Raw genomic sequence first — 18,225 nt, forward strand, 5'->3', positions numbered from 1 at the left:
TTACCAGCAATCCACAACATAATATCCACATGCAAACACAGGATCCACTAGACTTTTTACCCCTAAAAGCTTTTTCTCATTGCAAGTTGTCTTTTTCTCCACATCGCTTTTTGTGTACAATGTTATGCTATAAACATAACGTTATGCCATAAACCACTTTTTCACCCCTAGTTTCCATAACCTGAGATTTTTAAAGAAAGTTATGTCCTAAAATGTCCGGAACATGAGTGTCTCTTTATGGAAATACTTTAAGGAAGCTTGAGCTTTATGGAAATTATTTAAGGAACATTGAGCTTTATGGAAATAATTTAAGGAAGCTTGAGCTTCAAACTTTCTCTACGCTTGGGCTTTGGGCTCTGTTATAAATCTACAATTTAAAAGCTCTGTTATAAAATATTTCAATATGAAAACCCTACTATTTAACAAAACCGAAATCATTTTCAAATTCAGCTTTGCTTACAAAACCTAAATTTGGTTCTGAAAACAAGCTATTGACATTTTACATCATTAAAACCTTTAGAAGCACTAAACTTTTCCTAACTAAGCTTAGACTATACAAAGTAGCTTTTATTAATTAAAGCTTCACTCTTTTTTTATTGTTATTTTAATTTTAAAAACTTGAATACATGTAGAATTCCATTATTGTACTGCTACTTCAGGCAGCCTAAACAATTATATGTTTAAGAAATAGGAATTAGTAATACTATTGTATTAGACATAACGTTAACAATTTATAATTACTTGTAAAGATACATATTTTATGCATTTAAATCTTTATTGAGAATTTATACCAGGAATTGGGATATTTTTAACGACAGGGTTCTAGATGATCCAGATCCCTTTCTGTCTCTAGTCTCTAGTACGCATGTACCAAGAAACATTGCACATTGTTCTCAGTATTTTACTCTGAACTGTATGGATTTTCTTTATGTGCGATTTAGCAGCAATTCCATAAAATGGAAAGTCGTATCTAAAAATCGGGCCGAGGATTGTTTTATATATGGTCACCTTGCTTTTTAAGGAGAGCTTTTTCCTAGGAGACATGAGCCACATTTTCACAGCTTTTGAGAACATAGGATGCTTCACCAATGTTGCATGCCGGCCAAAGTTTAGTTTCAAGGATAGTCAAGGATAACCCCAAGATATTTTTAATACGACTTATGCTCCAGCACGAATGCTCCAAGATGCGTTATATTCCTGTATCTTCCCGGTCTTGTGGAAAACATAAAATTTGATCATTTACTACTGTTTCTTCTATGTTCCAATCCTGCGCCCATTTTAGGGAGGAGTTTCTGACTAGAGCGAATGTTGCAATGAGAACGCCATCAGTGTCCACAGTTTGGACTGAAGCTTGGCTTGACTCTTAGATGATTGCAGTTAAATAAATAAATATTTCGATTCCACCTATAATAAGTTGGTTATATGTAGCACCATCATCATCGCTAACCAAACCCAAGCCGATTATACTACCTAAAACTCAAATGTAAGCTGGGCAATGAAGCTGGCCATGGCTCGCGATAGACAAGTCCAGTGGGTGAATGGACCCAGTTCAACTCGTAGGGATGCATCTGCAGCGAAATTCATCCACAAAGGCTCCATATTCGGCAAAGCTGCGCAGGTACTCTTGATCCTGTCGAGAAATGCGCACAGTAGCAAGAGGAGAAGAGATACTTGGCAGTGTCCTCCAGAGAGATCCGCCAGCTCCTCAGCCGCAAGAAGATGGTAGTGATGGTAGTGACCGGAGTGGCCGTGTCCAAGGAACCTGCTTCCACCTTGGACTCTTGCAGGGCCAGCTGGAAACGGTGATGAGCTTGGCTACTTTAATCACCAGTCACTTTAGTTGGCTCCTCCCCCGTCGCCTGCAACTCCACCTGGCTTCAAGGAGTCCTCTGTTTGGGTGCACCATGGTCGCCATTAAGAGCTGCCGACTTGCAGGGAGGTCGCAAAAAAAAATATGCAAGTTATTGTTGAAGTTTATTTTAATTAACCATTAATAGAAATCTAAAGCTAGCTCACCAACTAAACTGAGTCAGCTGCTCCTTCAGTAAGCTGTTCATCTTTCGATATGGTTTGAGTTCATCCTCTACAGCCCGATACAGAATAAAAGATTCCCCATCATTGGTGTCAATGTCTTTTTCTTGTTGGAGGAAATATTCACAGAATATTGTTTAAATCATGATCGAGCAACATTTCTTTTAGTTCCTGCATTCCAAATCAAAAAATAAATAACTTTTATTATACTATATCATACACAATCAATTGGCGACAAAACGATTGTTCTGCCAACACTTGTATTTTCCTAAAAAAAGAAGGGTTGTTAAATAAATAAAAAGCTATATGGGTAACTTACAGTAATCCATTTTTGCAAATGTTGCCTAAATCGGACTATTTGCACTCGTTGTTCATTGCGGAATAAAAAGAGAATATCCTCCTTTTTTAGTATTTTGAAATCCTCTAAAGTAATTCCCTCGTCTGCAAAACACTAGTTAACATTTCTTTTCTGCCTATTAATTTTATTTTTCTTACCTTCAAATATAGTTGTCGTTATTTGTACTATTTATGTTATAGTAGTAGTTATGTGGACACCTCCACTATTGCAGCATTTGATCCATTATTATTATTATTATTATTATTATTCGGCGAGAATAAGTTTTTGCTGATTCCTTTTTGTAAATAGAACGAATAAAGAGAGATAAGAGAAAATTGGTTATTGTTTTATAAGCTAAGCTAATGGAATATTTTGGCATTTACCTACGTAAGGTATATTCTGTGCAGCAGAGAGAACTTAGAATAGTTTAAAATAGTTTAGGTTTTAAAAATAATAGTTGATATGAAAATCGAAAATTGTCGAATTCAAATTATGTCCATGCTCAAATCCTACAGAAAATTATCTTCATTTTCTGATAAATCTTATTATTGAGGCATAATAATATATTAAGGCATAATATCAAACGTCGAAAACTTCCAACATTCAGCAATTTAAAGTATTGAAATTGAAATTAAAATTTAGTAATAATGGCATTGCTGTTACGCTATTATCAAGGAGTACTGGTTTCCCATGATATCTTACTATTCAATTATTTGTAAAATTAACTTTATATTTGTATGTATGAATTAGAATTGCCACTAATTTTTCTCAGTGTAGCGTATGTACATGTTTCCACTTACCGGCGTACTTAATTCTTCGCAGTTATTCAAGGGCACAGAGAAGGCTTTTCACTTTCCTTCTTCTTCGCCGGTGACGTCGCCACGGAGACGTAATTAATGATGCTAGTCGCTGAAATTTTAAAATGAGTTGCACTAGCAGCAGCCCCTTTTCAATTTGTTCGGCAATCAGAGGTCTTAAAGTCGCAATACTGCCAACTGGCTGATGAATTGATTCAGTTTCTACCGTTCACGATGGAGCTGAAATAGTCATTTTGTGTTTAACTGATTTTTTAAAATACATACATATGTTGTACTAAGCTCTGTTCTTGAGAAGAGAGAATCTATAGTCGAGTTTCCCGACTATCAGATACCCGTTACTCGGCTAGTGGAAATGCGAACGCGAAATTTTACCATTTTTCGGGGATATCGATAGATATTGGCGAATAAAATAAGAAAATATTTAAAAATTCTTCAAAAGTGTGGGCTTGACTGGAAGGGCGTGACCAAAGTGTTCTTGGTATACCAATAGAAATTGACAAGCCAAACAATAAAACGAAGAAAAATAACTTTCGAAAGTGTAAGCAGGGCAGTTTTTGGCTGTTTGTGGGCGTTAGAGTGGGCGTGGCAGCATGGCAATCTTTCTCTGCGTCGATGTCTCTAGAACATGTATGCTTAATCTCAACCTTCTAGCTGTTATAGTTCCTGAGATCTCATACGTACGTTCAAATCTTCACGACTTTCGTACCCTGGTTTTGTTTTGATTATCCCAATGATGATGACACACACGCCCAAGTGTATGCAACGCATTTTGTTACACAAATGATTGATTTAATTTTTTTTTGTGTTTCAAAATATTTATTTATATTTATTTATTAAGTGAAGAATCCGTACATCATAATAACATCACAGGGTGGAAATTGATTTAATAATTCTTTGTACACGTTTTGTTACAGTGCTTTGTTGCTGTTGCAACCCCTCAGCCGATGTTCCAGTCGAACATGTTGCGTGTCGGCTCGGCTTAGTTCGATTCGGTTCGCCGCGACTCGGTTCGATTCGGCTCGAGCGGCCTGCTCTCGAACAGATGTGCGTCGCAGTGTTGTTGCAAACGCCGGTCGCGTAGGTTGTTGCTAGAGTGAAACGTCGAGCGCATCGCCCACCCACATACACATATGTACGTAGTCGAGTGCGCGAAGCAGTCAGTTGTTGCCGCCAATTGAATGGACAGTCGCGGTTAACGAAACACGAAAAGTCGTCTCGACTCGCCTCGCGTCGCGTGGAGTTCACTTGAGTTGAGTGGCGGCGAGTGTGTGTGTGTGTTTGCTTTTTTTTTCGAACGCCGCCAAACACGCGGCTGTTGCGGCTGTCCCGGAGTGCATTACTCACACTTTTTTTTCGGTTACTTGCAAGTGATACCCCTTAAACGAAAATAACAACAAGTCCCCCCCCACACACCACTTCAACCCCCTTACAAGCAGCGAACGCCAAAAGGTGATTATATTTGGAAAAGCCACGCCGTGGAGTAAATAACGGAGCGGAGAGCGGATCAACACAAAGCGTGGTAAAGAGAGTGGAGAGATAAAGAGTTAAAATAAGTGCATTGAGTGCGAGGGAGAGAGATAGAGGGAGCCAGCGAGCGGGAGGGAGACTGCAAGTGCTGCCCGTGTGTGTTTGTGTGTGTGTGTGTGTGTGTGTCTTCATGTACGTATGTGGCTTCTTTCAATGGTGGTCGTGTGTACCCGTTGAACCGGTTCGACACTCATCTTCGACTTACCTGCAAAACAACAGAAGCAGCAATGATAACAACAACAACAACAGCAGCGACTGCAGCGTGGTTTGTGCTTGGAAAAACATGAAAAACTGAAACTGAAGCAAAATGCAGCATCGCCAGCAGCAGCAGCAGCAACAACAACAAAATGAGAACAACAACGTGCAGCTGCAGCAATTGTAATGTCAAATGAATCAAGCAAACTGCATCATTTGCGTTTCCGAAGTCAGGAAAATAAGGGAAAGGCAAAGAAAAACAGAAAACATACATATTACATATATATTTAAATATGTATATATATATAGATATGTGTATGTATGTATATATGTACGTAAAGTGCAGTCTGCAGTTTAAAAGCCATTAACCCCCAAAACTAAAGTAACGAACCATCTGCACGGAGATCCCGCTTTTTTCTGAAACTGAAGCAAACTCAATTCACTGATCTCGTTACAAATTGGTGGCTAATATGCAGTATGATCTCAAATTTGCAACCGCAAAAATAACGCGTGAGCGCTGTGGGCTTAATTAAGGGTTAAGCACTCAGGCAAGAAGTTTCGCGTGTAATTGACGTTGCCAAAAATTAAGAAAGAAAGAAAAGCAAACAAACAAACAAACGCAGAACAAAACAAAACAAACCAGTAATGGAGGAACAAAAGCACGAACAGAAATTAGAAGACAGCGAACAGAAGAGAAACTTAACTTTTTTTCTGTTCTTATTTCAGGTTATATACCCTTGCAAAGGGCATGTTGAATTCTATATATCACTATATCATGATCAGTATTAACCGTGAAGTTGATACGATCATTTCCTCCTGTCCGTTTATCCGTCCATTTCTATAAAAACAATTCTCAGTTTTATAGCGATCCAAATGTTTTCAATTGCAGTTAGTAATTGCATACATCTGTGTCGAAATGGGATCAGACCGCTATATCATAAAGCTACCATAGACATAATGATTCAACAAAAAAAGTACAATTGTTGGTTTTGATCATAAAAACTTATCTAATTGATGATCGAAATCGGATGACTGCATCATGCAGCTGTCATAAAAAAAAACAGAAAATTAACTGAACTAGTGAATAAAATATAAATATGTGTATAAATGGTTCTTAATCATGAAGTGCTACTAGGCCTACAGGTGCTTTGTATTACTACTGCAAGGGTATATAAGCTCGGCTTCATTTCTAGTTCGTTTTTTGTGTGTTTGGCCATGCAGTACAGTTAGTCGCCCGCCGGTGGTACTGTCAAAGTGTGCGTGTTTCTGCGGGTGCTATTACCTTGGTATTATTGGTAGATATGTGCGTGTGTGTGTGTGAGTTGGTGTTTTTGTTTTCATGAATTTATCCTTGGGACGAATAAGAACTGCAGGCGAAGGGGCGAAAATGTAGCAGGAGGACAGGGAAAACGGGGAAAGCTAAAAACAAACAAAGGGATTAGCACGAAGCAAATCCAGCAAAGATGCGCATATTGCGGAACAGAAAGTCAGACCCCCAAAAAAAGTGCCAATAAGAATGGGGAAAAAAATGGATATACCCACGGCCAAACATTTTTGATGGCTTATATGCACTAAGGGTCAAATCTAAAACGATTAAAATGTATGCAGTCGCTTTGAGGAATGCTTCTTCTCCTAGAAATCCATTCTAGAAATGCTATATAAAAATATATATATTCATACTATAGAAATTAAAATGTTACGTATTATTTACGATAAATATCTGTGGTCAAAATTTATGTTTACGACCCTTATTTTATGGGTATTACCATAAATGGTATAATATGATTATGGATTTTATGTTGGGGGCGTCTATTTACTACAACCCAAATTAAATATGACAGAAATGGAATTTTTCGATTTTGGGATGCGTACGAGTATTATGATTTTCTTATGACGGAAATAGAATTTCCACTTCAGCTCTGAAAAGAAAAAAATTCCTTACTCTTTCCATTGGATAACATAGAAAAAAAAAAACAGAATTCAAAACTTAATTTTGTCTCAAAAACACTTGGATTAAACGGAAACAAAAAATTTGGTACTCATACAATATGTACAGTTGCCACAAAAACGATAAAGACCAATTAGAAATGTGTATGTATTTGATTGAAATCAATTATTAAACAAAATTCACTTAAGCATTGCTTTTTCATTTTCTACACGAAACATTAATCGAAATTGGTCCTAAAGGGAACGTGTGAGACATTTATACAGAAGCAATATGAACATACATAGATTAGTAGAGTAGTTGACAACTCTAGGAATCTTATAGATAAAATATTGTAAAAAACAAATAAGAATTACAATTATAAAGCAAATAGGTTTTTATAAGGAAATGAAACATCTGAACATCTCATATCTGTAGTAAATATCTCTTTCAACCTAAGTAAGTGTAATTAAAGATTATCCAAGGAAAGCCTGAATAAGGATTTTAGAAAAATAATAAATAACGTTAAGCAAAAAGGACATGAAGAGGGATTATTACCGTCAATTCGTTGACGAGAGGAAGTTTTCAGTGCGATTTGCGTCTGACTTAAACTGAATTTTGGGCTGCCAGGGGCAAACATGTCTGTGGCAATTTTGTGGTTTTTTTTGTGTCAGTCAGTCTGTCAGTCGGCTGCAGAAGCGACGAATTCGAAGTTCATTAAAACTACCTCAACATTTTAAAGTACAATTGGCTTGGGCGAACTGGCAAACTTTTGATAGAGCTCGATTTTTTATCAAGACAATGACCCGGAATGCCGAGTCGGAAATTGTTCAAACCGCGCTCGCTTGTAATTGTCGCCGCATTTTTTCCACCGACGGCACTCGAGAAAGACGTTATCTAAATATTCGTAGACAACCCAGGGAAAATAACATCAGCAAACGGAAAATATCAAACGAACAGGGTACATTTGAGGTCATTGATTTGAAATTGGAATTGGTGGTAAGTCAACTTGGGAATGGGGAAGTCACCAAAAACTGGTGATAAACGATGCATCAGCAGTCTTGTGGCATGTGTAGATGCGAACCAAGGCATTCTACACACATTTCACACATAAGCTACCAATGTTGCGCTGAATATCGAAAACGTTTCGACTTTACTGGACTGGAGGTCAAGTCACTGTTCCACTGCAGAAGATGGATAACACCACCAAGTGCTACTCCTAAAATGCCGAAGGGTTTCCCAGGGCAATGACAAAGAGTCTGTGAATCGACCATAACTAACGGGCTTCTTTCAAATTATCATTGGAGTCTATCAAACTACTATTGGTATTTTATAATTGTAGCTGGTTCATATTGGGATTCTTCTATACTATACTATACTTCTATCAGAGGTAGATTTTCTCAATGATTAGAAGACGCATTACACAAGACTCCTGTTCATGAGCTGTTCTTGGTGTAAATATCTATGCACCATCAGATAAACATTCATATAATGCATAATAAAAGATACTTATGCACCTTCAGATATTATAAGTTCTCTAATCCGCAAAGTTTGTAAAGATTTGGGTTAGCTTACCAGCACGATATACATTTTGTGTAAAATCCTCGCAGTTAGTGGGTATATTATAGTCGAGGAATGCGGCCTTGCGGTCTTTATATGCGAGAAAATGTTGAGACTGGGTCAAAATGTCAAAATGAGCATACGCTGGCTGATTTCTTATAAAATTCTTCTAATTAGTGGGTATAGCGTAGTCGAGGCGTCCAGCAAATGCGATCTTTGCAGAGCTCTCTCTCTCTACATGCTCGAGTTAACGTTGAGTTAGAATTCGAGGTTTTGGTTAGCTGTAGTTAAGACTAACGTGCGCCATTACCAACAACAACAACAAAAGTGGCAACAGCAACGGTCACTTCAACAGCAAAAGCAACAACAACAACAGGAGCAAGTAGTAGCAACAACAACCAGAGCAACCACTTCATCGAAAACTCGTTTTGACAACAATTATGGCCCAAGCGGAAAGGCAGAGCTCTGTGGAGCTGAAGCTGGAGCTGGAGCTGGCGTTGGAGTTTCAAATAAAGTTGGGGCCCAAGCACCAAGCGAAAAAAAATAAAAGAAGAAAAAAGCTGAGGGGAAAAAGAAGAAAAAAGAAAGATGCTGAGAAAACCGAAGTTTAAACCACCAGACAGGCTGCTGCTGTGTTGCAGATGAAGGATTGCCTGTGGTAACTGTGTTACTGTTTGCTTTTGGCATTAAGGAAGTACAGCTTGACCATCTTTTTTCAGCTTCCTGATCGAAACCACGCGATAATGATAGTCTTAAGCCAAACCGAGCCAGCTTCCTCGGTTCACGAATATGTATACCTATGTACATTTGTATGTCAGTACATATGTATGTAGATACCAGAACTTTTGGTCAGCGAAACGGCCTCTTTTCATCTTTGCCAGAAGGGTAAGATAATGTATCTGCAGAATAGCATTTGAAGTGAGAGATGGCATCTGCAAAGCACAAGAGTGCTGATTCTTCGTGCAGGATGCGTCATCTTGTATGTATGTACGTATACGTATGTACATATGTATGTATCTGGTGAGCTTTACACTTATCGGTCGATTGACAAGTTTTTGAAAACGCATGTGAGCAGCATTTTGAACATGAATGAATCACTTCAAATCGAAATAATGCGCGAAACGTGCAGAATGTCTGAAAATGCCCGAAAAATGTGTGAAAAATCTGTCTCAGAAAAACGGTGGTGTATGTACCATGCTACACTGCTCAACAAAATCGAGAGTTTGTTTTGACTTATTTGTGTTTGTCGTTTGGCTAATTGGAAACCAAATTTTACGCCAGCGAAACATCGAGAACAGACCTTTTAATTAAAGGAGAACAATGCGCTTGAAAAAACTAATGTTGGGCGGGAAAAAGGGTGAAATTTGTCTATGCCAGAAAATTGGCACTGATTGATGATGTATATAAAATTAAAAAAAAAAAAAAAATAAATCGTATGAAATGTTTATTTCAAAGTTACTCAATAATCACACGCAAACGTTAGTTAAAGCGAACTATAATGTTGTCAAACCTAAAAGAAAAGTAGATAATGTAATGATACTAATATCAGACTTTTGGTAGGCATTTGGTAATTGATTTTGCATAAAACCCTTGGGGATTAAATTGTATTCGCATAACGTAAATGATGGCCAAACAGCAAAGGAACATTTTTAAATTAGCAACGTGCACAATTGGCTGTAAATTGAATAATTCATAGCTTTTATTAAGTATTCTTTTACTTTGACCCCAATGCAAAAATGCAGATTGTAGTGTTTGCACTTTAAGGCGGATGTGTTTTAACCAGAATTTGAGCAATTTTCAAACAATGCTTCTATTGTAAATGTATCGTAGCATAAATCGACATAAAGACATAAAGAGACGTCTTTTTCACTCCCCCTGTGCATTTGAGTTATCTATGTAGGTAAACTAGTCTATCAGTTCTGAAGATAGTTACATAAATGGCACGGTATGAATAAATATGGAAGGGAAAAATTGCAGTTGAGGCGCAATAAAGGCGATAAGTCGGCTGGAAATAAAGCGAATGCGTACATAAATAGCGATTTATCAATGCATTTCATTCAACGAATGCCGATTGGAATACGGTTTTTTTAACTGAATTATGGGAAGGGGGTTCCCAAAGTTTGCACGTTTTATACAATCGCCTTTTGTCATTTACCTTGGCACAATATGCTTTATTTTCGTATTCTCGGCTTAACTATTACGTACATACATACATACACATTATGTATGTGATTTTTGCATTATTTCGGCTTTATTATCGGACTGTTTTCTGTGGGGGGCTCAGTGTTGTGTGTTTTGCTTGTTTTGCGAGTTTATTGTTCTTTAGCGCCTACGCCATTTACCATTTTACCATTTACTTCATCTTCTGCTTCTCTAAACCCATAAATAAGTTTCAGTTTACCCTCTGCGCTCTTCTTTGTGGCGTTCGTTCTTCATCATTGTTTACTCCTTTTATGCCCTCCATTCGCTCTCGAGAGCTCTCTTTCGCCTCTCTCTCTCTCGGCTTCTCATGATCAGCTCATACGCGGCTGGAGTTCGAAGTTCGATTCGGAGATGACAGGTTCGATTCATTTGCTCCGAACATGTTCGATTCTAGAGTCGTGCACTTGGAGAAGTCGCGTGTCAGTTTCGGAAGTTATTTTGTTTGTATACTATACTACCAAATAGGACTGGTTTTTCCTATTGTCTAAACTCTACTTTCAACTTGTTTAGTATACTATGATGTTCGATACATGTGTGGTTAAGCAACAAACATAAGCAAACATTAGTGAGGGTTACTCCAAGTGTACGCTCATACAAATCGGTTTGATTGCAGTCAACACTCGCAAAAACCATCGGCTACTTACAAAATTTCATAATAATTAAAATAAAAATTGCGAGATATTAATTTCAATCCAATTGGTTGAAAAAATGGATTATAGTAACTTAACTATAGTAATGATAAAACGAAGAAAACTTCTTACTTTGCAATAGAATTTTAGCACAATAATCACTTGACTAGAACAACGAAACAATTTTGCTTGTACTACGTTTGTAAAAAAGGGTCTTGAACTAACTTTTCCCACACCTCAGTCCGTGTATTTATTATTAATTACGGACTGCAGGTAGCGCGAACTTAATTTACACACACACACGCAAACGCGCGCGTTATACACACACACAATGTCGGACACGCACACACAATATGTGCATGTGTGCGTGAATGAATATACGAAAAATCAATTAAAACTTTTAATTGAAAGAAAGATTCAAGTGAAATTAAATTTTTTCGCCTCTGTTCGTCAGCTGATTTAACTCATCTCTGCCCATCGCTGTCAAATCTCATCATCGGTGCGTTTTTAACTCATCTCAACAAAGTTAAAGTTTTAAGGATGATGATGGGCTATTATTATACAGCCTATGAATACACGATAAAAACATCCTTTGCATTATGCACACAAGTCACTTTTCTGTAATAGCGACTACTCAAATAGTCGTTAAATAGATAATTGATGTACTCTTCTTTCTTTTGCGGCGTTAAACCTTAATAAGGTAAATGTCTCTATTTTAAAACGAATGTTTAAAGAGAATGTACATACATACATATGCATTGACATTGACATGCGAGTGTAATCATCAACAGGTGGAATGATTTATTATTCCAGCTAATCCGTACTCGAAAAGTTCTGATGTTTCGTTTTCATGTGAATATTTGCACCTTTACTCGTAGTTCATTTTACCGAAAGCAACACCTTACTTTTCAAGTATCGTTACTCGCTTGCAACTAATTGAATGCAAGTGCTGTGCAAAAAAAAAAAAAAAAAAACCCAAATACTTAGTGTTCTAATCAGGGCTTGGCACTCGCTACATTACCGAAAGAAGTCCCCTCAACAACTGTGAGTGCTTTCATGAATTCACTGCGGAAAACGAGGATGTGCCTTTTGGAGTTCGAATGCGCGCTGAAAAGCGACTGAAAACGGATAATTGTAGTACTAGTGTTGAGAAGCACATTATGTTGCATCTTTTGTACATATATGTAAATATCTCTTAAGATTGCTTTATATTAAAAATTTATCGTTCATTTATTTTCAGACTACTTGTACTTCAAACACAGATGATTGGCGTCAAATGAAGAACAAGGTAAATATATTTCAAATGCAAATTGAAACACCTATGGTCCTAGGAAATATCGTCACTTAACCTTTCCTTGAGTCATATGTTTTTGGCCTGTTTTATAGGGAATATTATAGTTACATTGGTAAATATTCGTCTCGCATAAAATTTTGAGGATTAGCAAACTCCCACGTGTTTCCAGGTAATAAACGGCGCTAATCCAGCCGGTGTATATATGTAGGCCAGAAAACACACATACTTATGTACCACATACATACATGCATATGTGATGTGGCCTTATCAAATGCATGATACCGGCTGCCAAGCAAGGCTTGTAATTTTTAAATTAGAATTACGTGATGTGCCTGCTAAATCGAGTTTATTGAACGGTCGGAGAGCTAGGCAAGTGGCTACGAAAATGTTGTTTAGAACCAGGTCGAGAAGTATGAGACGTTCTGGGCCAGAGCAACAGCTTTCCAGCCACGAAAACATTGGATGGAGGATGCGGATCAAGTCGTGGGACTTTTCATTCTTCAGACCCAAAATGTTGCTCTAGACATTGGACCACGTTTTCCTGACAAAAAAAGAAAAAGAAAAACTGAGAAACTAAAACGGAAATGAGTGCGGCGGAGTGCGGGGGTGTTGGGCTTAGGTGTGCTTTCTCAAGGGGATGTGGTTGGCATGGGTGAAGGTAACCCTAAAATTAAATAGAGATGAAAAATTACAATATATGCTCAAAGGGGAAAGGCCATGGGTTGAGAAATAATCAACTGCGGTGAACAGATGTCAAGGTGGGGCACAGATGGCAGGGCTTAAATACTGCTTACTTTCTACTCTTAGCCTTACTTTTACCCCAATGAACATGAACACACATTGGGAAAATGGGGAAAAAATGTGAAATGTGTCCTACAAGTTGGTTTTATGCGCTTCGAAAATTGTTCGTGTGAACATATAAATGTTCAATATAACAGTGTGTAAATGTGCATAATAATTTCCCACGATTTTTTTTCGAATATGATTCTCAACCATAGAGTTTAGAACTAAATGAAATACATACATGGAGAACTGAGAAAGTGAAAGTGAAAGCAGCAGGAACAAATTCTCCACGCGCACTGAAAGTACATTTCACGATTGAATTGTATGGACATTATGGGGTTGCAGACGAAACACTCCCCCCTCCTCCTCCCCACAGAATGCAGCACACTGAGCCCTCGATATGAGGGAAACATGGACCAAAATTCGTCGTCGTCAAGATGTCTCATTGAGTGTTAGGGTGAGTAGCCTTTCGGGGGTGGATGGCTGCACATTCCACAATGTTGTACACAAATAAATATATATATGGCATATGGTATATATGTATGTATAGGCCATGCAAACCGCGCCAGGCGATTGGAAATTAATGAAATTTTATATAAAAGTCCACACCAAATTGAAGTATGAATGAGCGGCAAGAAAACCCCCAAAACACCCACTCTCCACTTGCCACTTGCCACTTGCCACCCAGCACCCAATCTATATGCTATATATGTGGGCCATTACAAAAAGGAGCCGTAGCCAGATGAAAGCGGAACTCCATTACCTCCGGAGCTGGGTAGATGGCTAGCTGTGGAGCTGTGGAGCTGTGGAGCAGGGTAGCTGGGAAAATTGTTGCCGGGGCTAATGCGAAATTTGTATGCAGTCCAAACAACGGCAGTCATTTCTTTTGTTTTGCTCCGCAACGCTCTGACTTTTGTTTTTTTTTTCTGTATTTGGTATTTTTGTATTTTATTTAGCTTCTTCGCCTTTTTGCTTTTCCAGTTTTGAATTTGATTCTTGTAGGCCTTGGATTTCATTCTCCTCGCTGAGAAAAATAACAATCAAATGTAATGTTTGCCCTGCCGTTGCGAAGGGGTCAGGGAAATTAGAAATACCCGCTTGTATTGGCATTGACCAGCACTGAAGTTAATACTTTCAGTGCGTAAGCTTCATTAACGTTTTATTGACACAATCCAGACACAAGAAAAAAACATAATTAGCAGTACGCAGGCACGTGAAAAAAATACGAAATGCAGGAGCAATTAAACCAGAGGCAATTGGATTTTATACACGGACTTTTGGCAGCGCTCAACTTTTTAGCAGCTCATTAAGAAGTTTGTGTGTTTTTTTTAGGCTTTTAAGCCAAGCTACCAAATGTTTGCTTTGCATATGAACCAAAAACCCAAGTATCATCGATTTAGCCCGCTCAGCAGCGATCGAGGAAAATGTTTGCTCCGGGCACGACTCTAAGTATTAAATTCCATTAAGTCTATTATTAAAAATAACCGCTTGTATTCCACATATGTTTAATGTTGTTTATTGGTTTTCTTTTTCTTTTTTTCCTCTTATTTTTGTTCGCTGGTGGCAGAAGACCAAACACAACACTGGTCTGGTGGCGAAATAGAAATATTTGAGTTTTATGAGCACAAAATTATAATAGGCATATGCCGTGCTGGCAAACCCACATCCATTCGCTGTTTTCCTTTTAATTTTGCATCCTTGTTTTGGGGAAGTGGTACGTTTTTAACGATAGGCGCTTTGTGCTGCCCCTCCAAGAGCACCATTTTGCAGGGGACAAGTCTCCTGCTATTCAGCCCCTGCAGGTTGAACGAACGAACAGTTGGGGAATCCAAAGATAAATCTCATTATTATGGCTTCCGTTTATTTTCGAACGCAAAACGCATACACGAACTTCAACTTGCCACAGCAACACCATTCCAGCACCAGCATCAGCATCCACATCAGCCTCTTTTCCTCTTTGCCACAACCGAACCGAGTGCCATCGACTTCCACCGGTTTGGATACCCATCTCCGGCGACAAGTTGCCAGATTCCGGTTCGCAAGATTCCTAAGGACTCACTTGCTCACAAAGGGAGACGCGATAGTAGGGACTGGCTTCGAGTGTCCCAAACTGGAGATACCCCCCAATCAGTTACTCACTCGAATATCTGGTTGATTATGGTTTATATTTGGTGTTATTAAAGTTATATCATGCGTTCGGCAAAGAGCATCATCAAGTGTCGGTCAATTTGCAATGTTTATCCACGGGGTATGTTATATTGTCAATGAAATATTATAATTTAATCAGCTTTGGCCGATTGGTGCTTTTGACCCCACTTGTACAATAATAACATAATAACAATGCATCTAGATAGTTTTTAATAACGGAAACCAATGTGGTTACATTTAAATTGTATTTGCACAATTTGTAAGTGCATTTAATCTGCTGCTTTTAAATGGATTTGTTTAAAAAAATTCGATTATTATAGTGTTTGTATGTACATATACGCGGGGCAGCGCGTTAGTTTGTTTTTTGCAAATAAGAAATTAGTCAATTAACAAGTTACCATGACTTTCTAATACGAAATCTAATAATAGCGTATTTGTGCAGCAATATTTGCCTATCGAAACATTTTCATTTGCAAACGATTATTGCTAATAAACGTTGGTTTTGCCTAACTAAATAAAATTCAAAATAAATGCGTGCAGGAAAAATGTAATACATTTCTAAAGGCTGCCCTTAGGGTCAAGTACTCGTTGTATTTGCGTTGCTAACGAATTTGTGTGCTTAAAACCAAATGCTGAGCTAAAACTATAATATGCGTGCATTTTTCCATTTACATACCTCTGAAAAGGTATTTGCTTTCTTTTCCTTTATATCTGAAAGATTGATTTCGATATTTGTGGTGGGTTCGTTGCCCACTATGCATAGTTGAATTAACTTTATCAACTCAACTATATGTGGTGTTGTTTTTGGGGGGCTAACCGAAATCAATACATGCGCACATGCTTAAATTCATTTTATTAGCCCAGGTAAATGCAAATCTTTCCGGCCAAATTCCACTGACCACAAACAGTAATACGCGATGCAGCATCCCAAACGGATTACCAGCCATATCACCACCATATCACAACGTGCGTTCGATGACCTTTTTGGTCGGATTGCCGAGGATGGTGTTTTTGGGTTACCGCAGAAAATGTGTCGCCAGCAAGAAAAACTCCGGGTGCGCTGGCAAATTTCCATGAATTTGGCATTCTATCATCACTTTATCGGTTCGGTTCGGTGGCGAATGAGATTACTCGAGCAGCTTTTAGTTTCTGGTGGGTGAGATGGACCCACTGAGTGTGCTATGCCACCACTCGCTCCACTCGCAGCACTCGCTTGAAATCAGGAACACACTAGCGACATTCGCATTTCCATTTACTACTTCCTGTCAATTTTTCTTAGGCACTCGCTCCTTCGAAATATTGTGACAGTTTGCAATAAACGCACGGGATGCGAATCGAATCTCTGCCTGGTTGACTGCCTGACTGCCTGTCTGCCTGGCACCCAAAAGGTTCCTCCTCCAGCAGCAGCACCACTAGCACCATCTGCCCGCCCACTTGCTCATCCGCCCGCCCCTTTTATTTTATGACCATAAAAAGAAAGCGAATGCACCGAACTGGTGTTTGGATAAATTTATACAGCACATTTCATGCGATCAACACATAAATATTATTATACTTTATGCGAAAAAAACACGAATCTTTCTCTCTCTCAATATATATATATATAATCCAGCAGATAATGGGCGAATGTATAGGGAATATATAAATAGCGATGGCGAATTTCTGGTCAAATCAAACAGTTTATTTAAGGTACCAAGTAGAGCCTTTGGTCATAAAAATTCCCTGGCTACAAAAAGCTGAGTACAAAAACCGATTTTACCAAGTGTGTTTGTTTGTCAGCACACAGCCATCACTCTTTCTTTTTCTATTTTTTTATTTTTTTACCAGTCGCTTTGCTTTGTGTCTAATAGTTATAACATTTTTCGCAGCTTGATGCTTATCTTAAGTCGCCTTGGGCCATAATCAACGCTGACATGTCGACTGGATGGGATGGGATGGTATGGGTTGTATGACTGGGCGACTGGATGACTGGGTGACTGGAGGATGCCTGAGGTGTTGTGGGCTTTTGAAGGGGCGCCGAGTGGCGAGTGGCGAGTGGCATATTGAAGGGCATTTGGAATTGGGACCACAAAGCTCCAAATGCGTATTGCATACATAAATTTGAGTCGAGTGTAGTACGTACGTTTTGCTCACGTTTGCTGCACAAAATAAATCTTTGACAGACAACCAGGCGTTTGGATGAGTCTGTTGGACGGGAAACGGAGGATGGAGGATGAAGGCGGGAAGAGCTATGTATGAGCCTTGTAAAGGTTTATATAGGAACCGAATTCAGTCTTTGAGATCTGCCGGCAAACAAAATGTGCACAGAGAGAAGAGATTGGAGCCATGAATGCTATAAAGAATTTTGCTGCTCCAAACAATATGCTTTTCGACGCGTTTTGCACACAGCTTCAGATTCCGATTCGGATTCAAATTCAGATACAGATACAGATACAGCTTGGCACGATGGAAAACCAGCTGGGTGAAGCTGAAATTTTCATATATGAGTTACCAGTTTGAAAGCTACTTTTGAACTAAACTTTTAGTTCTAATTGGATTGCTATTGGACATCAGAATGCTGTGGACTTCGAGAGTCTCGTTTACTCTGATTTAGAACAACTTTTTACTATGTAGAATTTAATTTCGATTCGTTTTTGTTTCCATGAAGAAACTAATCATCGAGGGAAACTATTTCGCAAGTATTAATATGAAGGAATGTTCTTTGTGGCTTCCCCCACTTTGGTAAATTCGTGTGTTTCTCGATTGATTGTTGTTATCATTTATTATTGACTCATTTA

The 18,225-nt window shown here is 38.5% G+C and overlaps 1 protein-coding gene across 3 annotated transcripts in view; it reads left to right on the forward strand.

Annotated features, from left to right (window-relative positions):
• Positions 1–4,226: 4,226 nt before the first annotated feature.
• The window catches only part of LOC6614987, a 106,768-nt gene continuing 92,769 nt past the window's right edge, over positions 4,227–18,225 (forward strand). For 2 of the 3 annotated variants that reach the window (XM_032725525.1, XM_032725526.1), the window contains exons 1-2: positions 4,227–4,705; positions 12,464–12,511. The gene's annotated coding sequence lies outside the window, so the exon portion shown is untranslated. The remainder of the gene's footprint in view (positions 4,706–12,463; positions 12,512–18,225) is intronic. The other variant, XM_032725527.1, reaches the window with a different exon arrangement.

This window comes from Drosophila sechellia, chromosome X (assembly GCF_004382195.2).
Source record: "Drosophila sechellia strain sech25 chromosome X, ASM438219v1, whole genome shotgun sequence".
NCBI classification, from domain to species: domain Eukaryota; kingdom Metazoa; phylum Arthropoda; class Insecta; order Diptera; family Drosophilidae; genus Drosophila; species Drosophila sechellia.